Genomic DNA, 27,582 nt, shown 5'->3' with positions numbered 1-27,582 from the left:
AAGTCAACCAATCTCGCTGTACCCCATCTCACCTATAGAACGAAATCATAAACCCAACCCCACAGTGTGGCGCTAAGAATTAAATGAGATGATGCACCTCGCTGAGCAGGAGGCCCGGGTGCCACGGGAACTTGATGAAAAGCATCTGTCTTTACTATCATGCCACTTCCTTGCAGGCAGACCCAAAGCCCTGAACTTTCAGCCTCAGCCTCAGCCTCAAAAGAAGAGTGTGGTCCGAACAATTCATCCGTCTTCACAAAAGTTCTATGGATGGCTCTGTCTTCAGCTGTGCCCAACCAGAACAAACCACATCCAATCCGATCCATTTAGTGCTTGGCAACATGTTTAATACTAATCTCATCAATTTTTATTTTCATTTTCTAGTTTACCCAAACAAGCTATTTTTAGAGGCTAGTGACTTTAAACCAAAGTTGCCAATAAAATAGACTTCTCTTGGAAAACACCAGGATCCTTCTGAAAGAATGTCAATATAAATACACACATGATACAGGAATATTTGATAGGAGTTTGGTCCTTGGTTTATATGCCAGCTCAACTGTAAACTTGTCCTGGACTATTTTGGGGTATTAAGATCTCTATGTGCTTATCATCCCAGCCCCCCTGCCATCCAATAGGTTTGAATGTCCTGGATGGAATGAACTTGATCCTCCCGCCTTACTTTTGGTCTCTCTCCAGAGAAGCTAATGCGCTGGCATAGTTCTGCCATTTGTCAGCCAGAAGCCTGGTTACACATTTGCTCGTCAATCTAAACCTAACCTATTCTCATACGAGCACTTGGGTTTCATGTAGATCAACCAGACGTTCTGTCATTCACCAGCAATATCGCTCCATAGTATTCTACGCCCATGTGACTTCATGAAATATTTCACTCTGTTCGTGGAAGAAATACTCAAGTGAATGTGCTTTCTCGAGAATGGTGACACCAGAATGTTACCAACCTGTTCATTACCACAACAAGGATAAATGGTTTTTCTGCCAAAGACTTTTGATAACGGGTGCCGTAATGCATCTCAGCACCTTCTGAAATTAAAGGTCTGCCCTGAGAGGTAAGTAGTAGAATGCATGGCTAACAAACCCAAACCCAAATTTTGGAGCTAAGTTTTCCTTGCCAGTGTAATTATCATTTCCGGCAGAGGCTGCCTTAGGAAGTTCATAATGTTATTTCTATCCTCTTGATATTAACGTCCAGGTGAGGCTGACCCCATGGTTTGTGAAAGGGCAGATCCTTATTAACTTAGCATGCTTTATTGTGATTTTTCTTACATTTGAATTCATACACTTTTTTAACAGCTGTACATCAAAAATCTGCTATGGTTTAAGGTAAATATTTCATAGAATTATTAGTTCATCGTTCAGTAAAATATTTTAATATTCAGTTGAACAGTTTCTTAAGAAGCTTTTTAAGATATTTGTTTCTGCTTATGGTGATTAATTGTTAGAATTAAAAAAAAAATAGGTGATTTGGCTCTAGCCTTCACTAGCTCTTTTGACATTTTCAAGAGGCACAAAGGAACTAAGGAACTGGAAATATTAACAAAAAGAATAAATATCAGTTCTCATTGACATGTACATGACAATGGGCCAGTTAACGTCAGTGGTTCTGGATTGTAAACGGTGTTTTAATGTGGACCTAATTCATAAGAATTGTGGAGAAAATGAAGAGAGGAGGGCTTCCAATCTAGGATATCTACAAAGAGCACATTTTATTCCTACAAGTGTCTGGAAATGCCTGGTATCATTACCATTCACTTTGAGCACTGGAAGCATGACTTCCCAGTGCTATTAAATAAATAAATAAATAATTCAATATCTGTGAAAGGTTATTCATCTAAAGAATGTGTCCTCTAAAATTAAAGGCACAGATAGAGCTATGTCGTATTGGTTCTCAAAATGCCTGAAATGGACAGAATATAAATTCTGGTCAGAGAGTAATGGTTTTCCTTTACAGTTCCTGATTCTGAACAGGCTCAGCAGATCATAGTTTGAAATGATTTTAGTACTGGGTTTCAAACATAAAGTCACTTGGTCATAGTACAAAGAGAGTCTACCTAAGTAAAATTCTGTGCCTTAGTGAAATGCACAAAAGCCTTCCTCCTCAGTGCTTTCTCTTCATCCCTGTTTATTCTCATGGTAGCCCTTTTCCTCTATCTGACTTACTCCCTCTAGTGTTTCCTGGATGAAGTACAGGAACCAAAGCTCAATTTACAAACAAACAAAAACATGATTGCAATCTCTCAATATCTTCCCTCTTATCATACACTAAAGCAAACTTACCACCAGATGTTTTGACATGAACTCTAAGTGATTGCAAAATTTTTTATTTGAGAGTCTCAAACTTAAATTCTTGTATTCCAACTTCAGATCCCTAAAGGTGGCATTGACCTCTAATCTGTTAGGGTTAGATTCCTTCTCTGCCTTTGAATCCCTATGTCTAATCTATTGTGATATGCAGAAGGGTAAAAGAGTCTGGAATGCACTAGAGCATGCAAGCAGGCATTTCTTTGACGTATTTTCCAAGGGTAGAACTTACGCTGATTCTTCTAAGTTACCCAAGAGGTTCAAGATATTTGACTGAAGAGAAAAGTGATTCATTTTTAAAAAATGGCCTTAGGAAACCATGGGCATATTTTCACCACAGAAGTTCTTAGTCAAACCAGGAAGAGTAGCTACTTGGGAAGTGTATTGCTTATGGGCACTTTTTCTTTACAGAGAAGAAAACATACTCCCCAAGCTGTCATCTGCCATTGCTGCTCCTTTGGAAACCAGCCACAGCTGATTATGAGAGCTAACTATAGGCCAAGGTCATCTGGGGATCCACCCAGCCTGCTTACAAGGATGGCACCCACACCTCACCAAAGCACGTGGGCTTGCCGGTCCAGCCAGCTCAGCCCAGAGAGCTATTTTTAGTTGGAGTTCCCACAAGAAGACCTTTGACAGTCCTTCATGCTGCTGGCATTCAGTTTTATACTTAACCCTAATCTGATCTATACACTGACCTCTTCTCTCCTTCACAACCACCCATCGTTTTTGAGATAGGTCAAATTTTAATATTAAAACTGACCTTTTGTTAGACACCACAAAGCTCACCCACACATACAGCTCTATCACATCAAATTATGTCAACCAAGTGCCTGGGCAGGAAATCTCAGGCCTATTTAGCCTCCCTATTCACTACAGTCATCCACCAACCTCTAATCACGGCCAGGCCTTGTCTGTTCTGATTCCTAAGGATCTGTTGTTGATCCTTTCCCCTTCCATGTCCACTGACATTGCATTTCATCCTCTTTCGCCTAGACTGCTGTAATACCTTTCCAACCAATCTCCCAGCCTTCAATTCATCAACATTCTACCATCAGCTATCTTTCAAAGTTATAAATCAGAATGTATCACTCTTCTATTTAAAATCCTTCCATGATTCCCTATCACCTACAAGATAAATTTCAAACTTCCTAGATAAGTATTCAAGATTCTTCAAGATCCAGAGACTCCTGCCTACTTTTCCAGGCTCATCTGTCATCATTTCCTTCATGCCATCTTTTCATCCCTCCCTTCATCACATAAGTACACCCTACCCTTTGGACAAACTAAGTATTCATTCTTCCCCAAACCCATCTTGGTCTTCCACGTCTCTAGTGAACTTATCTCCCTAGTGATCTTCTATGTTTATTCCATCAAGATTCAGTCTGAGCATCACCTTTAAATGGAGCTCTCTCTGACACTCTTCCAAAGCTCCCTACACAGCTTACACACACCCATATTCAGTTAGTCCCTCCCTCTATGATTCTCTGTAGGACACTGTTCACTCTGAGTTCTTGTGTCATTTATATTATTGATTTTTGTCTTCTCAATATCTACAGACACGCTTAAATTAAAGCAGTAAATAAAGTTTGTTCTATTAATTAATAAAATTATAAATCTCATAAACAAATCAGCCAGTTGCATCTAAGAAAGTATATTTTAATCCAAGTCCTGTCTTAACCTATGCACTTCACTAACAGAGCTTGACTTACCAGGCTCCAAGTGGGGTTGCAGTCTAAGCAACCATATCTGCACTTCAAGATAACTGATGCTTCTGCCAAGAGATGAACTAGAAAAGTCTTGGGGACCATGGAATTAAGGCAGAAAAAAGAGGCAGGAGTAAGGATGTGCTGAGGCTGGCACTTGCTGCCAGATATGCACCGTCCAGTTCTGGAAGACTTCAGAACCAAAGGGACTGTTTAAATTGAGACAGACACCATGCACAGCTGGTACATATTGTATGCCTCTAGGACGTCTCTTCTCTTGCTTACATCCCTATACTCTCTGCTCTTATATGCAAATTCCCAGCTTGGATCTAGGCTTAATCTAGTAAGATTGACTTCAGGATGGATTACCACGGGGCCAGCTTGGTGGTGCAGAAGTTAAGGTTGCATGTTCCACTTCAGCGGCCTGGGGTTTGCCAGTTCTGATCCTGGGTGCAGACCTATGCACCGCTTGTCAAGCCATGTTGTGGCAGGCATCCCACATAAAATAGAGGAAGATGGTCACGGATGTTAGCTCAGGGCCAGTCTTCCTCAGCAAAAAGAGGAGTATTGGCGGCAGATGTTAGCTCAGGGCTAATCTTCCTCAAAAAATAAAAACGATCGATTATCAGCACGGTTCCTACCTTTGTCTTTCTAGGTTAGTCATTTCCCTCCATGGAGTTTTCCCCAAGACAAATATTTCTTCAAGAGGTTGCCAAGGTTTAACTAATCTCTACCCACCGTGGGTGACATTCGGAACCACAGTTCATGACCCAGTCTTCTCTGCACCTCCTATCACACCAAGTATCAACCCTTCTTAAGTTCTGCTCAAAGCTCAGGCAGATGTTGATCCCTCACCAGCTGTGAAAAATTGAACTCCCAGAAAAATATTTTGGCTATGAAATTCTTCTCCACTCTGGCTAGCCTCCATATCTAAACTTCTCTCACTCTTCATCTATATAAACTCTCCATTTTTTCACTATCTCATCAAAAATAGAGCGTTACTGAGCATTTAGGTGCCAGACCTGGGATGGAGGCAACGAACAAGACAAACACAGTCCTTTCTCCCAAAAGCTTGCAGTCTAGCCATCTCTCTGTTGTCCCTGGAAACTGACCTATATATAGGAATCTGTATGCATCAAATGTGCTCCCACCTGCCATCCCTCTGGGCGTGTCTGAATTCTTATAATTCTTCAAGGCTCAATTCAAGTCTTCCTGCCAATGTCTGGTGTTGTCTCTCTCTCATAGCAGGGGGGATTTTGAACTTGCTAAGGGGCCATATCTAAGGATGCTGTGTAGAGAAACAATGCTGATTTTAAGGAGGCTTCCAGCAGTATCTCCAAGGACTTTGTCAACCCTATAGTTTTTATCAATTGAAAGTTTTGACATACATAGAAAGGACATGCTTACTCCTTGTGTGAACAACATGAATCTGGATAATAAGAAAAATATCCAATCACAGAATCAAGATGTATTAGTTATCTCTGGCTACATAGCAAATCACACCAAAAGTCAGTGACTTAAAACAACAAACATTTATTATCTCACAGTTTCTTTAGTTCAGAAATCCAGAAGCAGCTTCGCTGGGTGTTTCTGGCTCAGAGTCTCCCATGTGGTTGGAGTCAAGATATGGGTCAGGGGAGCAGTCATCTGAAGGCTTGACTGGGGCTGCAGGATCCACTTCTGATGTGGTTCACTCACATGGCTGTGGGCAGGGGGCCTCAGTTTCTCACCATGTGAGCCTGTCCATAGGCTGAATGAGTATCCTCAAGATGTGGCAGCAATCTTCCCCCAGAAAGAGCAATCCAAGAGAGAGAAGAAAGTCACAGCACCTTTTATGACCTAGTATCTGAATTTGCACACATCACTTCCGCTTTATTCTACTGGTTGGAAACAAGTCACTAGGTCCAGATTGCACTCAAGAGAGGGGAATTAGGCTTCATCCTTTGAAGAGAGGAATTTCAAAACTTTGTGGACATATTTTAAAACCACTGAAGCTGCTAAAGAATATTGAAAATTGGAGCTGTGGCTTAAATATAATTGCAAGGTGTGAAAACTATAATTTTGCAACAGACTGATTGAAAATTCTTAGGAGTTTTGGTCAACAGAGTTCAATATGGGCCTGCTCCAAAAGTCAATGTGATCCTAGGCTACACGAAGAACCGGGCACCATCTGGGATAAAGAATGAGCCATGTCTGTTTTGCTGTGTTGGGGTCAGACCACAGTAGGGAGCTGTATTCAGTTTGGGACACCACTTGGAGGGACACACTAGGGTTCATGTCGAGGACAGCAAATAGGATGGTCAAGAAATTTTAAATCATGTCTTATAAAAGGCTGTTGAAGGAACAAGAGAAGTTTAGGCCAGAGAAGACTTAGGGATGCTGTGGTCATTATCTTCAAGAATATGAAGGACTTTCACGTACAGGGATAGACTTGTTCTGCTTGCCTTGTGCTGCATCCAGAACCAATGAGTTGAAGTCACAGGGGAAACACTTTGGATCAACGTAAAGGAGACGTTTCTAAGAGTCAAAGCTGATGTAAGATGAAAGCGGCTGCCTTCAGAGACCATGTTATCAGAGGCATTCAAACAGTCAGAGGGCTGACTCGGGATGTAGGAGGAGGGAACTGGTATAGTATCCTTGACAGAGTTTCTGTGATCCCAAGCACTTTCCCCATGTAGCTGCATAGTTATCATTGCCTCAGTATGGAGTAAATCGATAGCAGTGGGCAGAATCTGGTCTTCAGTTGGATTGGCCAGTATGGCATGTTTTCTGTCTTTCGAACAATGATCATTTGTTAGTTCACATTTCTGTGGGTTGGAAACTTGGGCCGGGCTCAGCTGCTCGGTTCTGCTACGAGTCTCATCCAGGCCAGAGGGTTGGTCTAGGATGAGCCTCACTCACCTATCTGGTGCTTAACAGGTTGTCTGCTGGGGCTTTGAGCTTCTTTTCATAGGGGTCTCATGGATCCAGTGCAGCAGGAATTGGTAAGCCTCAATGTGCCAGGAGTTTTCAAGTCTCTACTTGTGTCATGTTTGCTAATATCTCAATGATCAAAACAAGTGACATCGTCAAACCCAGAATCAAGGAGTGGAGAGAGAAATTTCTTCATGAGAGGAGCGGCAAAGAGGCCAGCAAGGAAGGAAGGTATTTGTGGCCACTTTGAAATCTAACACAGACACCTTTTCAAAGTTAACTGAATGAAGCCTGATGTCACTCTGCTTTCCTTGATAATCAAAACTCATGCACTGGTGAATTAGTCTGCATAATTTTGACCAGACCACAAGGAGGGTGTCCTCTCTGACATGAAGTAAGCATTGCCAAGCAGCCATGTGCAAGGAGCTCAGCCTATCCCTGGGAGTGGACAAAGAGGGCAAAACCTCTGTCTTGCTGTCCATTTGTGAGAAATGGAAGGACAAGACAAACCTAAAGAAAGGGACCTAAGGGACAGAAATGACAACATACTCCATGACGTGTTTGGAGAAGAATAGGGTTTTAGAAGAGTTTGAAGATATGTTCTGAGTCCCCATTTTCACTCAGCAATAAGGCAGCCTGGCACTTGGTAAGCAGCTGCTGCTTTGTAATGACCCACAAGCTCTCTAACTGGACACAATCCCCACGACTTCCTTGCAGCATGCCTCTTAATGCTGAACCCTGCTGTTGGTTGCTGCTGAGTCAGCACTTACCCTATTGTTTTCTTATAGAAGAATTGAAGATGATACCCGTGTCTCTACCAAAAATGTGAAAACTAAAGATAGACCAACAGGGCTCTGATTTGGTGAAGGAAACTTACCTCTGTATATTAAATATATACAAGGAAAATGTATCTGTGTAAAAAAAAAAAAATATATATATATATATATATACGTTAAGACGCTATTATGAAACAGCTTCACTCATTCACATTGCCCACCTGGCCGGTGTAGGCATTTGAATTTTCTGCTCTTGATGAACAAATACTCATCTTATTTTCCAAGCTAGCTCTTTAATAACTTGTAGGGTTTTACTTCTCCCTGCACCATTCACTTTCTGCAAAATGGGATGCAGGGAGTTGTCAACAAACATTTGATTGACTAATTGAAAGCATGGGATAAGTTTCTGGGAGAGAATAAACACAAGGGAAAGGGACCCCCTTCCTCATTTAGACAATATTTCATCAAGCCCCAATGGTCGATTTGCGTCTAATCAGTGTATTTTAAGCAGGGACAGCTGGAGCTTACTGCTTGCCTCTTGCCCAGTCTTTCTTCCTTCAATGAAGGCAGGAAACAGAAGGGCTCTGCACACATCAGTCACAGACACTCCTCAAAGACAAACCACTGGCATGGAAACTTAACAAGGAAAGCATGCTGGCCCAACGGTGGCTTTGGGGAGCCACATGCAGGCACACACCAAGTCGCATGCTCAGCAGCCTTCTTCCCTCAGCCTTTGGGGGTGGGGGCTGAGGAACAAGGCTCCCTCAGTTTTCTAACAAACGACCTATTTCAGTGCAATAAGAAAGGGAGGGCAGCCATGCAGTCAGTCAGTCAGTTATACGCCAAGTTGTAGCGATGTTAGTATTTCACGCCAGTAATTCTGTCTAACAGAAACTCGTTCTGGCTTTTTTCCATTCCTTTTAGCAAGATTGCAGTTGTAAATCAGCAAGAGTGTCTTCAGGTTGGTTGTCGGGAGCAGCGTAGGAGGAAGAATCTTCAGAATAATTTAGAATATGAGTCTAAGAGGAAGGTCAATTTTGCCATTTAGAACCAGAGCGCCATGCCAAACTTGGCTTTGAAGGGGTGATCTAAATGTCAGCCTTGGAACTGGAATTTAGAATACCCAAACCCCACAATAATTCATGCCTTTACCCTCATGAGACTTAGTTCAGCTTCTCAGCTCTGACCTCTGAGCATCCTCTAAATGTAGGAGGCCACTTTAATAATAATCCACTTTGGATTGGTAAAATCCCTTTTTACTCATGAGAACAGTTTCATTTGTAGCTCCAAGAGGAAAATGGGATAGGTGTCGTACTGACCTGAAGAGCGTAGTGGACAGAAACTGGATTTGCAAGGAGAGTTCAGGTTCTGGTCCTACCTCTTTTTTTTTTTTTAACCAACGCTTTCCCTATTCCTCCATTCCCCCACCCCAGTCCCTGGCAACCACCTTTCTACCCTACAAGTTTGCCTTTTTTTTTTTAGATTCCACATATAGGTGATACCACACAGTATTTGTCTTTCTCTGTCTGGCTTATTTCATTTAGCATAATGCCCTCAAGGTCCATCCATGTTGTCACAAATGGCAGGATTTCCTTCTTTCTCATGGCTGAATAATATTCTGTTGGATATATATACACCACATCTTCTTTATCTCTTTATCCTTTAATGGACACTTAGGTTGTTTTCACATCTTGGCTATTCTGAATAATGCTGCAATGAACATGGGAATACATGTATCTCTTCAAGATGCCGTTTTCATTTCTTTTGGATATACACCCAGAAGTGGGGTTCCTGGATCATATGGTAGTTCTATTTTTAATTTCTTTGGCCATAACTCTTAATAACAGTGTGACCTTAGGCAGGTACATTGACTTCTCTGGACCTTTTCTTCTTTATCTCTAAAATTAAGAGACAGAGCTATTCAGAGGAATAAATGAGAAAGAATTTCATAAAATATTAAGAAGGTTGAGTTAGAACCCATGGTGCAGGGAGATGAATGGCCAAAGCCACTCAACCAGCAGCTGCAGAATCAGGGCTAGAACCTGTTTCCTGACTCAGCACTTAGCCAGCACCAGCTGCTTGTTGACTGAATGCACACTAGTTTTCCTCTGAGCTCAGCCCCTCTGAGCTAAGGTGGATTGATATGAGAAACAAATTAAGTGGAGCAAGGAAGGTTGGATCTATCTACTTCCCAGGGCCCTCATCGGTCTACACTGCAACCCCTGCTAGATTTACCTAACACTTAGCAAGGCACAGACACAAGCAAGACTCAGTAGGCATTCTTTAATAGAAAGACTCTAGTGCAGGAATCTACTGCGGTCCTATTGTTGGAAGCAGGAGTGAGAAGGGGACCAGGGGGAACGATCCACAGAAATGTCACAATCCATAGACGTGGACACCACTGCAACTCTCTGCCTACAGCTCTCTGCTCTGGCCCTGGCCCTGGCCCTGGCCCTCAGCAGACTTGCCTCTCCTTGGGTGCCTGTGAATGCTTCCCCCTCATAGGGTCACTGTTGAATTACGCCAAGCACACCTCTCCCCACCACCGTGATTTCTGCTGCACGATATCTTCAAAGACCATCCACACACTGTGGACTTAAAGAAGAGGCACAGACACCTGGGGACAAAGATCAATCCTCCTCCCATTAAAGCATCATTTTTGGCCAGTCCCACACCAGCTTCTTCTATCAGAAGCCATTGGGAAATAAAGAAACAGCTCAAGTAATATTTACCTCAGATCGCACCGTTGGCTTTCATTATTAACATTCGGCAGCCAAAGGAAACAAGAGTACTCCATCCAGACACTTGACAAAGAAAAAGGAACAGCTCATACCCCAGCCTTCAGAAGATGCTTGAACAATCGTTTTGGATGGGCACATGCAGTCTTCACACATACCAGCAAACACTCCAAAGTGTGATGACTGGTGCTTTCATTCTGCAAATATTTATTGAACTGGCACAGTTCTAGGTGCTGGGAATACATCAGTGAACAGAACAGACAAGAACCCCTGCTCTTGTGCAGCTTATATTCTAGTGGGTGGTGGAGGAGGCAACTCTTTAGCAACAAAAATAATAAATAAGGAAATTATGCGGTATGTGAGGAGGTGAGAGAAGGATATAGTAGGATAAGAGGAATGGGGAGTGCTGGGGGTGGGAGGTCCCATTTTACATGAGGTAGTCAATGTCGGCCTCATTAAAGTGACATTTTAGCAAAGTCCTAGAGGAAAAGAAGGAAGCCAAGCGGATACGAGGAAAGCAGTTCAATAGACAGATAGACTAGCCAACGCAAAGGTGCTGAGGTAGGAGCATGCCTGAAGTGTTCGTAGAAGATCAAGGAGGCTAGTGTGCCTGGAATGGAGTAGTTAAGGAGGAAAGGGGAGGAAATGAGTTCATAGAGGAGATGTTGCCCAGATAGGTAGGACCCTGTATGCTGATGTATAAACTTTGCTTTCCTTTAGAGAGATGGGTCCATTGAAACCTTTGTCACAGAGGAATGACATCATCTGACTTAGCTTTCACTAGGATCCCACTCAGGCTTCTGTGTGGGTGGTTTCATTTCATGCTCGGATAAGACCACAGGTATAGACCATTTGCCTGCTTCCACTTCTCCTCAAAGATGTTCAGAGTTGGCAGGCCTCCAGGCTAACACATCAGCATCCCCACTGAAATGAACTCTTCTGTGGCCTCCATCACCACTCCCTGCCCCCTGGGAAGTACAGGCCCCTCATCTTCCATCCCAGCATCACATGGAGATGGACAGAGAAAGGGAAGAGTCTCCCCTTTCCTCGGTTTGCAGGCGTCCCAGTAACTCAGCCTCCACCTAGGAACGATCCAGTAGAGCTAATGAACGACCTCCTTTCAGCAGGTGTCTCTTCGCTATGATTGATTCTGGGCCAGAGACAGAAAGCTTGTTCCATGGTGGTTCTTTTAAAAAAATTATTATCATTCTGGCTTCTTAGACTGGCATGAACTGCAGGCGAATTTCTGAAGTCATGTTACTTCGCTGTCACAACTAGTAATAGAAAAATTCAATTTATAAAGAATTAGGAGAGGCAGGAGAGGCATGCTCTTCGGTTTAGAACAAAGGAGATCAATCCTGACACAATGGCAGCATGACATTCGTGGACTTTGAAGATTTCAGGCTTCCTCTTCATTAATTAGAGAGAATCAAGAGTTCTGGTGGTTAATTTGCAGAAATTGTGCTCTGCAAAAGCAGATGCCGGCTCACTCCAGCCACTTCCAGCTGCAGCCCTGCACGATAATTAGACCGTGTGTTAGTCCTAAGCTCGGTCTGGGTTGGCACGGAAACACCGGGATGACCACTGCCACGCCCCACCCCGCAGGCTGAGGCCGGTCCTGAGACTTTCTCCCACAGGACCCTGGAGGCCGACACTGTTCCGAATGGATTACCCTGGGTGAGCAGTGCTTTTCAAATCCACACCAGAAAACTAAGATCAAGGTCACCTGCAATCTGCCCTGGCAAAGTTCACGTTTGGAGGGGTCAGGGTGTGGCCCCTCGGGGTCAGTTGGTACCCTGGGGTTGCTGCTGCTGCTGATGCTGCTGTTGTTGTTACAGGGTAATCAATTCTCTTTAAAAAAAAAAAAAAACCTTGAATTGTTTGTAATGTTTTACTTGCAAAAGGAATCTATATCTTTTTATCAAATTCAAGCAATATGGAAGTGTACACAGTGAAAAATGAGGGCTCCTCTCTGTCCGCTTCTGACTCCGCCCTCTGGAGACAACCACGATGCGGTCTGAGGCCTTTCCTTCCAGACTCTTCCTACGCTTCAGGTTGCAGTCTTTGAATATTTTTCTGACCAGCCAGATCCTGACATCTTAACATGACTTCTTAGCATCCGTGCTGTTTTTCTGTACCCGTGAGACCCACCGCTGTCCTTTGCTCTCTGCTTCCACAAGACTCAACGGCAGATTTGACACAGGGCAACCCCGGCTTCGGAATCTTGCTGTTGGATTTGACCCCATGGAGGCGTAAGAATGCAGTGACGTTGGTACTTATTTGTATGATCTTAGTGTTTGCGGGCAGGAGACAAGAGGTAAATCTGACAACCCTGGTGATGTTAGCAATGCATTCGCAACGAAATATGTTGAGCTCAATCTTTAATTTGACAGATATTGTTGGAAAGAAAGTAGAAGAACCTGCACATGACAAAAGCCCTTAGCACTGTTGAAGCAAACAGATGCCTGCGGTCTGCTCACACCTACGGGGGAAGGGAAACAGGACTCTTCCGGAAATAGAAATGTCCCCGAAGTTAGCCCAGGGCCTCGTTCACCGTTTACCGTAGGTGAGGCAGCAGACAGAGCTGCATCTTTCATCTGCCCTCCCAGGCATCGGCGTCTGGGGGATTTATCCAGATGACTTCAGTTCTAGAGCTGAGCATGGGTGGGGGCGTCTGCTTGGCATCCAGGAAAAGCTGCGGGCAGCTGGGCAAGAGTGGCTGCCTGGCAGGGCCTTTCCCAAATACCCAGATGGCCTTGGGCATTTTGACATTTGCTGGCATGAAGATCCTGTGGCCATTTCCCAGGCGATTTATTTAAGGTGTTTGAAACTCTCTCTGCGGAGCAGCTACGGGTTGTAATGTTAGCCTGGCAGACATCAGACCTCTCTCGGGTTACCAAGGTCATTCTGACCAACTCTACATAGCAGGAAGCAAGTTTTGTCCACATCTTGATTATAGCATTTATTATCCCCATTGGTGATCCTCTGTCTACCAGCCTGTCTCCCTGACTAGAGAGTTACCTCTTTGAGGGCAGGGAGTGTGTTTTAAGCATCTTGGTGCCGCCAGCACCTCGCTGGAACTGGGGTACAGGTGTTTAATTCTGTTTTATGGGGTTTTATTATGTAGTATTTGTTTGGTGGCAGGTTTTATTTATTTAAGGAAGATTAGCCCTGAGCTAATCTGCTGCCAATCCTCCTCTTTTTGCTGAGGAAGACTGGCCCTGAGTTAACATCCATGCCCATCTTCCTCTACCTTATATGTGGTACACCTGCCACAGCATGGCTTGACAAGCAGTGTGTAGGTCCTCACCCAGGATCCGAACCAGCGAACTCAGGGCTGCCAAAGTGGAACATGCAAATTAACCTCTGCACCACTGGGCTGGCCCTTGGTGGCAGATTTTCGATGGTGGTAGTGGTGGTGGTTGTTTCTATGAACATAATTTGACATAGGATATGATGGTTAGTTTATGTGTCAACTTGGCTAGGCTACAGTACCCAGCTATTTAATCAAACACTAATCTAGGTGTTTCTGTGAAGGTATTTCATAGATGTGATTATCATCTACAATCAGTTGACTTTAAATAAAGATTACTCTCAATACTGTGGGTGGGCCTCATCCAATCAGTTGAAGGCCTTAAGAGTAAAAGCTGAGGTTTCCCGGAAGGGAAGAAATTCTGACTCAAGATTGCAGCATTAATTCCTGCCTGAGTTTCCAGGCTGCTGGCCCATAGATTTTGAATTTGCCAGTCCCCACATTATGTGACCCTATGCCTTAAAATAAATATCTTTACGTATATCTTTATATATATTATATAATCTCCTCTTGGTTCTATTTCTCTGGAGAACCCTGACTGATACACATGATATACATAAATTCATGTGAAATACACTATTCATTCATTCATTCATTTATTCAGTTCACTCAACAAACATTCTTTGAGTGCCTACCATGCCCCAGGCACTGTGCTAAGTGCTAGGAATAACGGTAGGAAGAGGCGGTCCCTGGTCTCAGAGAGTGGTTTGATTTAAGGCAAGTCCGGGGCAGTGCTGGAGGTTTCACTAAAGAAACAAACCCAGCCTAGAATCTGCAGGAACTAGATTCAGACGGTGAGTCACCTGCAGCTGCCCGGCCTGGGGCAGGGGCAGCCTGGACTGGCACAGAACCAAATGGAATAAAAGACATTTGCCCAGGCATCCAGGGCACGCAGGCTTCACGGTACCCATAATAAGAAAAAAGAGAAAAAAAAGACTCAAAGCTTGAGGGAGGGAGAAATGTTCAGGGTAGTTTACAGGCAACCTAGAGTGAAAAGGCTTTCTTCCCCAGCAGGTACCAATTCCCAAAATTCCCCTTCCTGGCCTGATAGGATGACCTCACCTTGACCTCCCTTCCTTTCCAGGAGCCCTGGGGATTTTCCTCAGCCCGGAAGATTCAGGGAAGGGCTGCCTTTGGGCTCTGTCATTGCACCTTAAACACTCTGGCCCAGAAGCGAGGCTGGTGGGATGAACAGGAAGACGCTTTTAAGTTAATCTTTAAAGGAATACGCTCTGCTGATGTTTGTAAGTCTCCTTTGAAAAGATATAAGAGAAGGCAGTGTGAAATCAAGACCAACCAGAAGATTCAAAGAGAAGGAGTCAGAGGTTTGTTAGCTTTTTTATAAGCTGGGTGCTGCCCTAACCAGGGATAGGCCTGCCAGCTCCAGGGCTGTCTCTCTGAGCAAGCCAGAACGTGACCGCACCTTCCCTCCTCACCCCAGGGGGAGGTAGCAAGACGAGAAGGCAAGGCTCAGTTTAGACATCTCTGCCCCTGTCAGCGGCTCAGGGTTCGGGCAGTACTGGGTGAGCCCACGGAGCATCACTTAAAAATGAGAAAAAATGTCAGCTTCCTCAAGACCCTTTTTTTTTAAAGTTTTTTAATGTTTTTAATTGCAGTAACATTGGATTATGACATTATATAGCTTTAGGATGTACATCATAATATATTTTGAATTCTGTGTAGATTACATCATGTTCACCACCCCAAAACTAATTATAGTCCATCCCCTCACATGTGAGCTAATCACCCCTTTTTCCCTCCCCCCTACCCCCTTCCCCCATGGTAACCCCCAATCCAATCTCTGTTGCTATGTGTTTGCTTGTCGTTTTTATCTTCTACTTATGAGTGAGATCATACGGTATTTGACTTTGTCCCTCTGACTTATTTCACTCAACATAATACCCTCAAGGTCCATCCATGTTGTCACAAGTGGCTGGATTTCATCATTTCTTATGGCTGAATAGTATTCCATTGTGTATAAATACCACATCTGCTTTATCCATTCGTCCCTTGATGGGCACCCAGGTTGCTTCCAAGTCTTGGCTACTGTGTATAATGCTGCAATGAACATGGGGTGCAGGTATCTTTATGCCTTTGCGTCTTCAAGTTCTTTGGATAAATATTCAGCAGTGGGATAGCTCGATCATATGGTAGATCTATTCCTAATTTTCTGAGGATACTCCATACTGCTTTCTATAGGGGCTGCACCAGTTTGCACTGCCACCAGCAGTGAACAAGGGTTCCCTTCTCTCCACATCCTCTCCAACATTTGTTGTTCCCTGTCTTGTTAGTTATAGCCATTCTGACCGGAGTGAGGTGATACCTCATTGTAGTTTTGATTTGCATTTCCGTGATAGCTAATGATGTTGAGCATCTTTTCATATGCCTGTTGGCCATCCGTATATCTTATTTGGAGAAATCTCTGTTCAGATCCTTTGCCTATTTTTTAATTGGATTGTTGTTTTTGTTGTTGTTGAGCTGTATGAGTTCTTCCTATATTTTGGATATTAACCCCTTATCTGATATGTGGTTTGCAAGTATCTTCTCCCAATTGTTAGGTTGTCTTTTCTTTTTGTTGATGGTTTCCTTTGCTGTGCAGAAGCTTTTTAGTTTGAGGTAGTCCCATTTGTTCATTTTTTCTTTTGTTTCCCTTGCCCGGTCAGACATGGGACTTGAAAATATGCTGCTAAGACCGATGTCAAAGAGCGTACTGCCTATGTTTTCCTCTAGAATTTTCATGTTTTCGGGTCTTACATTCAAGTCTTTAATCCATTTTGAGTTGATTTTTGTGCATGGTGTAAGGGAATGGTTTACTTTCATTCTTTTTCATGTGGCTGTCCAATTTTCCTAACACCATTTATTGAAGAGACTTTCCTTTCTCCATTGTATGCTTTTGGCTCCCTTGTTGAATATTAGCTGTCCATAAATGTGTGAGTTTACTTCTGGGTTCTCGATTCTGTTCCATTGATCTATGTGTCTGTTTTTGTGCCAGTACCCTGCTGTTTTGGTTACTATGGCTTTGTAGTATATTTTGAAATCAGGGAGTGTGATACCTCCAGCTTTGTTCTTTTTTCTCGGGAATCCTTTGGCTATTCGGGGTCTTTTGTTGTTCCATACAAATTTTAGGATTCTTTGTTCTATTTCTGTGAAAAATGTTGTTGGAACTTTCATAGAGATTGCAGTGAATCTATAGATTGCTTTGGGAAGTATGGACATTTTAACGATGTTAATTCTTCCAATCCAAGAGCACTGAATATCTTTCTATTTCTTTGTGTCTTCTTCGATTTCTTTCAACAATGTTTTATAGTTTTCGGTTCAGATCTTTCACCTCTTTGGTTAGGTTTATTCCTAGGTATTTTTTTCTTTTTGTTGCAATTCTAAATGGGATTGTATTCTTAATTTCTCTTTCTGCTACTTCGTTGTTAGTGTATAGAAACACAACTGATTTTTGTATGTTGATTTTGTATCCTGCAACTTGACTATATTCCTTTATTGTTCTAAAAAGTCCAGGACCAGATGGCTTCCCTAGTGAATTCTACCAAAAATTCAAAGAAGATTTAATGCCTATCCTTCTCAAACTCTTCCAAAAGATTGAAGAGGAGGGGAGGCTTCCTAACTCATTCTACAAAGCCAACATTATCCTGATACCGAAACCAGACAAGGACAACACAAAAAACGAAAATTACAGGCCAATATCACTGATGAACATTGATGCAAAAGTCCTCAACAAAATACTAGCAAATCGAATACAACAATACATTAAAAAGGTCATGCATCATGATCAAGTGGGTTTCATTCCAGGGATGCAGGGATGGCTCAACATCTGCAAATCTATCAACATGATACACCACATTAACAAAATGAAGAATAAAAATCACATGATCATCTCAATAGATGCAGAGAAAGCCTTTGAAAGATATAGCATCCATTTATGATAAAAACTCTAAATAAAATGGGTATAGAAGGAAAATACCTCAACATAATAAAGGGCATATATGACAAATCCACAGCAAATATTCTCAACGGAGAATAACTGAAAGCTATCCCTTTAAGAACAGGAATCAGACAAGGATGCCCACTGTCACCACTCTTATTTAACATAGTATTGGAAGTCCTAGCCAGACCAATCAGGCAAGAAAAAGAAATAAAAGGGATCCACATTGGAAAAGAAGAAGTGGAACTGTCACTCTTTGCAGACGACATGATTTTATATCTAGAAAACCCTAAAGAATCCTCAAGACCCTTGACTGCCACCTGCCATAAAATGATCTGAATCAATATACAGATCTATGGAGAATAGGATTTAAAGATCGCCCCCTAAGCTTTTGCAAGGCACAACCATTCGTGGTGGCCCCAGAACCATCTGGGCTTCCTCTGTGTAGCTCCAGCATTGCAGTTTCCTTTACTTTGGGGAGTTCTATGTTTGGGGGCTTGCCAAATTTAACTGAGGCGTCTGCAGCCCCGATCTCTCCCTAAATGACACTTAATCCCCCATGGCTTTCCCTGAGGGGCTCACCCGGGAGACATGGGGCTCCAGAGCTGAGGACAGTGACATGTGGTAGAATTTTCCTGGATCCCACAATCATCTTGCTTGCAAGTGTCTCCTCCATCTTCCCAGCATAGTTATTTATCTAAGAATCTCAATAAACTTGACACTTCCTTGGCTGAAAAAGATCCAGCTAATTTTGAAGGGGATGCCTCAGCCAAGAGTGAAGCCCAGGATGGTGATGGGCAGACCAAGTGTCCCTGTTTCTGCTCCCTCTTCCAGAGCTCATCCGAGGGATCCAAACACCCAGACGAGTCACATCCTGACAACTGCTCTGGTCGTGGACTGGCCACTCGCCCTCCCCTGTCCTCTAATGACCTTGGTGCTGAGGACATAGACCCAGAGACACTCTCTCAGTCTAGACTTGATCAGCCTGGATCCTGCCACCAATATCCTTCTGAGAAAGAAAAAAAAGGCACTCTCTTCATTCTCGTTCCACACTTCATTACGACGCCTATTTGTGTGGTTTGGGGTGGAGGCGATGCTATTGCAGGTTCAAGAAAGACTGGACTCAGTGCAAGTGGGCCCCTTTTAGTGCAGATGTCTATCCATCAAGCCCACCCCTCTTTCCCACTGAGTCTTTGATTATCGACAGTTCTTGCCTGTATTGGCTGACAGACCATTCTGGTATTTTATTCCTGGTTTCACAGGCTTGTTAGCAAAAGGAAAGAAAAGCTACCTGGATGTATGTGTGCCTTTGGCAAAAGGCTGCCGCCTTCTTTCCCCAAATATACAGGGCTGTTTTCTAGGCTTACAACTCCTTCCCAGGAACGACCTTTCTCTCAGCTCTTCCCCAGGCTTCTGGCAGGAATTGTCACTAAGGCATAGCCATATGGAAGCCCTAACAGTTGGCTGGGAGAGTGCTAATGGGTCCGGGCACCATTTTCGAGCACCATCACCAACAGACAGGCAACAGGGAGGGGAGTCACTCACTAAGTGGGAGATTTGAGCCATCGATCATAATTCTCGCTTCATAAGGTTATTGAGAACTTTAAACGAGATGATGTAAATGAAGCACTTGATGCACAGTGGGTGCAAAATAAGTACTGGTTCCCTGTTCTTAGGAAAATTTCATATAAACTCAAGTTTTAGAAAGGCCCATGCGGCATGTATCACTAGAATGGGGTGGCTAAAAGCAGGGCCCCTGGGACAGACCTCTGAGCTTGCAGCCCTTATCTGCCACTTCATAGCTGTGTGAATTTAGTAAGTCTCTTGACCTTGCTGTGTCTTGTTTTCCCACCTGTAAAATGGGACTCATGGTAATAGCACTTTCTTCATAGGAGTTTTTGGGAGGATTAAGTGAATTCTAGAGCAGTGCCAGGTACACAAGGAGCGTATACATATGTTGACTGTTACTATGCTATGTCATTATCCTACTGATTGTTATTTCACTTTTGCATATGTATGAGTTGCAATGCCATCTGCGGTTCATTCCTTAATTTATTTGACAAATATTCTTGCACACCTATGTCATCCAGGATAGCATCGTACAATTATGCACTGCAGAATTATAATTTTTTAGGACATTAATAGGTGCTTTGTGGAAAAAAATATTTCAGAAGTCAAAGAGATATGTGATTCTTTGGTTTAATGACATTAGACAGGTATTTTTAATGCGGAATTTCACAGAACATTTAACACGCTGACCACACTCCAGGCAGAAGCCTTTTTCTCCCCAGACCCTCTCCCAGGACTGGTGTCGCCAGGACACTCTTTGGGAAGTGCCAGCTTAGGATCTGATAAAAATAATTTGGATACAAGTCCAGGAACCTCGGTGGTTGGTCATGGCAGCACGTGAACATTGAAGGCAGGGACGTAAGAAATGTGCCGTTGGGAGTATCGGAGAGTAGAAGCACCAGGAAGGGTGGTGCTAGGAAGAACTCAGCAGAACTTGCCTGAGAAGGACAAAAGTTACATTGCTGAAAGTTAGCAACACCCAAAGATAGATCAGACTGTAGCTCAGCACAAGAAAAACAATCAAAGAAAGGAGGGCAAGAAGGCTGTGTTAGCCCCCACTCAATACTCTCTTTCTCCTGGCTCTGGAATCAGCTTTTTATTGAGCACAGACTATATTCCACACTCTGTCCTAGATGCAGAATGTTCTATGTGCCCAGGAGCGCCAGCACACTCACAAATGAGCCAGGCCGACGGTGAGGAGGGCTCTATGGAAAGACTAGAAGATAAAGAGCTCTAGGGGCCTGGGAGGAAGACACACTCCAGGTAGAGGCTGGGGAAAGGCCTAGAAAAGGGTGTTTTTCCATGCTGAGTCTTGAAAAATACATAGTATGTCAGGCGGAGATGAAAAGAACGGCATTCGAGGAGCTGGCCCTGTGGCCAAGTGGTTAAGTTCATGCCCTCCACTTTGGCAGCCCAGGGTTTTGCTGGTTTGGATACGGCACGGTCATGGCACCGCTCATCAGGCCACGTTGAGGCGGCCTCCTACATGCCACAACTAGAAGGACGCACAACTAAAAATACACAACTGTGTACCAGAGAGCTTTGGGGAGAAAACAGAAAAATAAAATCTGTTAAAAAAAAAGAAAAGAAAAGAAAAGAAAAGAAGGGCATTCCAGGCATAAGCGGGCCCTTGGGGAAAAGTGAAACAACACTGACTGGAGATGGGGCCAGGGGTAAGTAAATTCATTGGGCTGTGTGGAGATGGGGTAGGGATAGGCACGAGTTAGGGCTGGGTAGTGATGCCCAGACAGGAAGTGGAGAGCCTTGAAGCCACACCTGCATGCTTCATCCATTCGATTATTCAATAAATGTTTAGTGAGCACCTACTCTGTGCTACGGTAAGTGCCTGAGGATAGACCAGTGACTACATGAAGCTCCTGGTCTCATAGAGCTGTGATCCCAGGGTAGAGAGAAACAGTAAGCAAACACATAATAGGATGTCAGATAACAACAGGTGCTGTAAAGCAGGGTTGAAAATAGAGAGTAAAGGGGATGCTATTTTAGATGGGGTAGCCAGGGTGGCTAAAAGGAGATGACACTTGAGCAGGAATCTGGCTGAATCCCTGAGTGAAATGAAGGGGTCAGCCAAGCAAATACGCAGAAGAATTATGTTCCCAACAGAGGGACCTGTCAGCGCAAAGCCTGAAGTGGGGGGTGTACTTGGCGGGTCCTGGAGCAGGGCCCAGGAGCGGCTGGAGTGGGCCGTGTGAGGGGGAGAGAGGAGGGGAGGAAGCCAGAGAGGCCACGGGGGGCCAGACTGTGCCGTGCCATACGGACAACTGTAAGAACTTAGGATTTTACGCTACGTCTAATGGGAGCTTGGGCTTTATTTCACTGGCAAAGCCTTGTTGAAGGTTTGGGAGCAAAAGAATGGCACAGCTGAATGATGTGAGCTGTTGTTTTCGGTCAGCGGTTTTCCAATTTGGGGAGCACAAAGAAATCTTCCATAGAGACATCATACTTAATTCTAATAAGCGGGGGATGCTTTGGCAGAAGTAGGGATGGGAGTTTAGAGCCTCAACCACCACCTCCTTCTCTTGCCTTCCCCAGGGACCCCATGGGACCCTCAGAATTCTTGGTATCAGGGAGGTGGCTGGGCCAGGTGTGTAGGATGGCTGTGAGCTACTGGAGGCACGACAATAGAGGCAGGAGAAGAGCTCAAGGTTCCTCCCATAACCCAGAGGAGAGAACTGGGGCCTTAGGCTGGGGTAAGCGGCGTGGAAATGGAGCAGAGTTGATGAAACAAATCTGGTCTGTTCTACGCATCCCTCCCAGCTAGTGTCAGCCTATGCTGTGCACCATCAGTGAGAAATATGCAAACTCCATGCCAAAGAGATGACCACCTTTGGGATTTTGGAGGGGATAGTTTTTTCTGGATAGGGATCTACATGGAGATGAGGAAAGCTGAAGAGTAATTTCTACTTGATGGGAGAATAGTATCAGATGGTTAGAATAGACTGCATTCTTCCCTCTCTCCACATGGGGCACATATTAAATATTGCTTCTAGGGCTTCATTTACCACCGTCTTCCCCTCACTCTGACATCCTCACTGGCCTCCTCCATCTTCCTTGACTACATTGGAGATGCTCCTTCCTGAGGTCCTTTGCACCTGCTGTTCCTGCCTTGAATGCTCCACTGCAGATATCCATTTGGCTGATCCTGCACTGCCTTCAGGTCTTCACTCAAATGCCACCTCTCAGTGAGGGCTTCCACAGCCACTCTACCATCCTTGACAATTCCTATCTTCCTTCCCTGCTTTGTTTTCTTTACTCCTTAGCCCTTTTTACTATTTAGTGTACATATATTTTACTTTCAAAATATTGTTTAGGGATGGCCCAGTGGCATAGTGGATAAGTTTGCACACTCTGCTTCAGTGGCCCAAGGTTTGCCAGTTTGGATCCCTGGAGCAGACCTACACAGTACTGATCAAGCCATGTTGTGGCGGCATCCCACGTACAAAATAGAGGAAGAACGATATAGATGTTAGCTCAGGGCTAGTCTTCCTCACACACAAAAAAGACAAAAAGATATTGTTTATTGTTTCTCTCCTCCTCTTCAGGATATGAGCTCTGTGAGAGATGGGACTTTTGCCTGCTTCAAGTCCCCAAGGCCTGCGTCACTGCTTACCATAATGGGGGTTCCATAGATATTTATAGAGTGAATGAAGGATTTTTTCTGGCATGAGCAAGTGTCACAGAGTGGAGAACCAGTTAAATAATTATAGTACAGAGGATTTGTTATACGTATTTTTTAAAACAGCAAAGCACATTTATTGTGGGCCATGTGGTGATCTGAAAATAATTTTATTCCTCGATTTGTTAAAAATACCCAAACATATGCTAAATAAGGTGTGTGTTAGTCCACATGAGAATGAGAGAATTCTTTTGACAAATGTTTCCCTGCAAACTCCCAGGGGCCGGTACTGAGCTGGGGACTGGGGTGCAGTGCTGAGTAAATTTGGTAAAACATTGAATTCTAGTTGTCTTTTGCAACTTCTCGAAGCCATTCTAAGATGCATAATCTACATCTGCAGCTCATGCCTGCAGTATCACTGTCCTCACAGACAGCCCTCAAGGGATAGACGGGTTGTGTTCCAACTGATGGCACTTGGAACACCTTGTCTTACAGAAACCGCATGATAAATGGGGGAGAGTTTCTCAAGCTGGGCCACAAAAGCGCATTTAAGAATAATGCAGTCAACGTGCCATAAATTCAAGATGAAAAACTATAGAAAAGAACACTGTTGGATTACTAATATCAGACAACTAAATATAAATTGAGTTAGAAAGTGTGTTGTCGGGGCCGGGCCCGTGGACGAGTGGTTAAGTTCGCGTGCTCTGCAGCAGCGGCCCAGGGTTTCGCCGGTTCGGATCATGGGCGAGGACGTGGCACCGCTCGTCAGGCCACATTGAGGCGGCGTCCCACATGCCACAACTAGAAGGACCTGCAACTAAGGTATACAACTATCTACCGGGGAAATTTCGGGAGATAAAGCAGAAAAAAAAAAAAAAAAAAGATTGGCAACCGTTGTTAGCTCAGGTGCCAATCTTTAAAAAAGAAAAAAAGAAAGTGTGTTGTGTATCTTGGGGTGTATCTTGGGTGACATGCTTGAGAAAAGCATTTGGATTCCTCAAGAGAAGCTGGAAGTCTGTATTTTCATTTGGTGACCTCACATTTGGTGTCCCATCCAGGTCCAGGGCCGTCATCCCCGACTCCTCCCCTCTCTTGACTTTTCTTTGGTCTTTTCTTTGCCGTTTCCCCTTCCCTCTTGCTGGCTGTGTACTTCTTTATCTGCCCCACCTTTCTGACAGCTGATGCCTCTGGCACCTCTTTCTCCAGCACTATGACCTTTGCAAAATTTTCTTCCACGGAGAGAGGGAAAACTTTCCTGTGTCATTCAAGGATACCAGGAATTGTGGCAAATTCAATACTCGTTTTTTTGTTTTTGCTTGTTTGACTTGTTTTTTTAAATTAATATTATAAATAACCTTTATGACAAGTCAGAGGATAGGATCGATGTGAATACAAAGGTTTATATCCATTTTTACCCACAGAATATCTAAGGCAATGTAATCACATACTGTGTTGTAATGGGGTTTGACTCCTCTTGGGAATGTGAGCTAAAGAGCTGATCCTCATTGCCTCAGATATAAGAGAAAGAACCCTATATGGGGACCAAGAGACACCTGGCCTTGTCATTATCTAGGTAAGGCACAGAGTCAGTCTCCTGCGACTCCATTTTCTCATCTTTAAAAATGTGGGCAGTAATTCTGTTCTTCCCATCTCTTTAGACTGTTGACAGGAACAAATACCGTGGTAGAAATGAGATTGCGCTTAAGATTTAAAAACCTGGAAGCCACGGTACTATAAATTATCAAAAAGTTAAATCTGGCCATCTCTGCAATGTTGTCATGACTTGGATAATTTGGAAAAGTTCAGTCCTCTTACCTCACCCAGGAAAGTCCCAGGTTTTAAGCAAGAAGGGTTGAAATTACTCAGAATCTGGTATTTGTTTTGAAACCATTATCAATAACGTAAGCAGGCAGGTTAGGTCTTAAGTGCCGTAAAATGTATTTGCAGAGGGAGAGGCCGGAAAGGACAAGTGCTGGGTGAGTGAATGCTAAATTTCATACCTGCATTTTTTTCCGCTGACTGGGTTAGGCCATTCGCACTTTAGACTGGAGAAGAGGGCACACGCAGTTCGAGTTTGACCCAGATGGAAATCTTTCTATGTCATCTGCAGAATAAGGAATCTTTCTCCCCTGGGGCCTAACTCAGGTGTCTAGAATGTATACTTGCTCATAAATAGCAGGAGCATCCGCGCTGTGATTATTTTTCTCCACCTGGGTTGTTTGGGGATTTCAATCCACTCTGGGTAAATGATTACTGTGTGTCTTTGTGGAATAAATGCAATGATGTCGGAGAGAGATTCACAAAGGACATTAACTGTTTGTACCATTCCCCTAGCCAGCCAGAGACCAGTATGGGCACAGCATCTTTTGCATTACAACTCACTTACACACCTGGCAGAGTGTTTCAGCTCATCAAGATCCTTTCTCAGAGGCAAACCTTGGGGCAGACAGAAGACACTGTCTGGATTTTGTTTTGGTTTTGGTTTTTTAGTTTTTTTCCTGAGAAAGATTAACCCTGTGCTAACATCTGTGCCAATCTTCCTCCACTTTACATGTGGGTTGCCACCACAGCATGACTGATGAGTGGTATATGTCTGCACCTGGGATCTGAACCCGTGAACCCAGGATGCCGAAGTGGAGCATGCCAAACTTAATCACTGCACCACGGGGCCAGCCCCACAGTCTGTTGTTTTAAAAGATCAGTGGATAGAGAACCGGGAGCCTGATATTCTTGTCCTGAGCAAATGACAGCATGATGACAGGTGAGCCACTTATCCTCTCTGGGCCTCAGTATCTCATCTGTAAAGGGAGAGGACTCTTCCAGCTCTGTAAAGGTCAAGAGACAAAGCCAGTGTTATAAGCACTGTGGGTCCAGTTTACCACACATCTCACCAGGTGGGCCTTATACAGAGGTAAATAAAGAGGTAGAAAACTGAGGCCAAGTCAAATAGACCCCTCAGGTAGATTTTATAGGCCCCTTAATAATGCTTGCTAAAGGTTTTTATTTTGTTGCAAATCTTTGAAAACCAGGAGACATCACATAAGAATCTAGGTTTCTGGTTGCTCTTAAAAAAGCAAAAGATCTGGCCACAGTGGGCCTAAATTACAATATGGCTGCAATTAACTAGAGCTGGGTAGTGGCTGTTCCCTTGGATCAGGCAATTGCTCTCAGACAGTTTGCCACAGTCCCCACCGCTCTCTGTTGCCACCCTACACTTGGTCTACTTTATGGTACCCTCCTGACCGCTATAGGCATTTGAAACTGTGACCCTTGCCCTAATATCTCTCCCCACTGCAGATGTATTAATCTTCACTTTCAGTACCTTTTCTACAAGTAGATTTTCTGCAGAGAGAGATCCTTAACACACTGGCGTGAAGTAGATAGCAGATGGCTACTTGCTAGACAGGAGAATCTCAGAGTCCTGGTGAGGAGGGAGGAGGGCCGAGAGGCCAGGAATACCTGCGGAAGGGCAAAGGGCTACATAGAGCAGCTCCATAAAATAGAGATATCATGCAAGCCATGAACGAGAGCCACCTTTGCAATTGAGAATTTTCCAGTAGCCACATTAGAAAGGAGTGAAAAGAAATAGGTGAAATATTTAACTGAACATAACCAAGGTATTTTCATTGCATCATGTAATCAATTTAAAAATTATGAATGAAATGTTTTATGTATTTTTCACACTAAATCTCTGAAATTCAGTGTATTTTATGCTTGCAGCACTTCTCCGTTCAGATTTGCCACATTCCCAGTGCTCAAGAGCCGCATGTGGTGGCGGCTGCCATAGGAGACAGCATGGAAGCAGAGAACCAGTTATCACTGTGGCCTGGAGTTCTTGCTAGCTACCTAATGGGGTTCAGAGAGGAACCCCGTTTATTGAGGGCTCACTGTGCACTATATAAAATACAAATACAATTTGTTCTTTTAATTTGTGTGTCTCATTAAAAAGACAGCTAGAGCAGAGGGTAAATACCATGGAAATGGTATTTCAACTGGTACCCCACCTGTGTTCCCTACTATTTCACGTCGCTGGACTTCGTATTTTTTAGCTTCAGTTTTTTCACTCTAAAGCTGGTGATAATTGTGTTTACCTTAAAAGGTTGTAAAATTCATAAAAATGCTTTACAAACTATAAACCACACAAGTTAAAGAAAAAGAGAAGTAGCTGTATTTTATTGAATGCCTCTGTGCCAGGCACTTTGCACATGTTGTCTTAATCTTTATAAAACCTCTATCACATGGTATTATTGTGCAGATTTTAAAAGGGAGAAACTGAGGTTTATAGAAGTTAAGTATCTGTGCAAAGTCACACAGGTAGTGAGTGGCAGAGTCAGCCACGGCTTTGGAAATGCGTTGGATTATCCTCATGGCATCACTCCAGTGAGAGAGGGAGCAAGGGAGAGAGAGGATGAATCTTAGCTTTCACTTTCTGAGACACTTTGGTAAGTGTTTTAAAGATGAAGAAACTGGAGCTTTAGAATTATATCCAGATCACACACATAACACATGAATGGCCCTGGTCAATTTGGAATTGGGCCATCTCTGGAGTTGTCATTCTAGTTTTAAGTCCCGGACCCTCTGAGCCAAAGGAATCTCCTGATTAGTGACGTTATTTTTTAATTCCAAAAATGAAGAGCTAATTCCTTTGAGGCCAAACCTCTTCAATAGAGGGAATGAATG

The 27,582-nt window shown here is 43.6% G+C and overlaps 1 protein-coding gene across 7 annotated transcripts in view; it reads left to right on the top strand.

Annotated features, from left to right (window-relative positions):
• Positions 1-639: 639 nt before the first annotated feature.
• The window catches only part of ITGB6 (integrin subunit beta 6), a 129,245-nt gene continuing 102,302 nt past the window's right edge, over positions 640-27,582 (top strand). For all 7 annotated transcript variants that reach the window (XR_011428248.1, XR_011428247.1, XM_005601535.4 and 4 more), the window contains exon 1: positions 640-1,067. The gene's annotated coding sequence lies outside the window, so the exon portion shown is untranslated. The remainder of the gene's footprint in view (positions 1,068-27,582) is intronic.

The sequence above is a fragment of the Equus caballus genome, chromosome 18 (genome assembly GCF_041296265.1).
Source record: "Equus caballus isolate H_3958 breed thoroughbred chromosome 18, TB-T2T, whole genome shotgun sequence".
In the NCBI taxonomy this organism is placed as follows: Eukaryota; Metazoa; Chordata; class Mammalia; order Perissodactyla; family Equidae; genus Equus; species Equus caballus.
The sequence above is the reverse complement of the archived record's forward strand: the minus strand, read 5'-3'. Positions and strand labels throughout refer to the sequence as shown.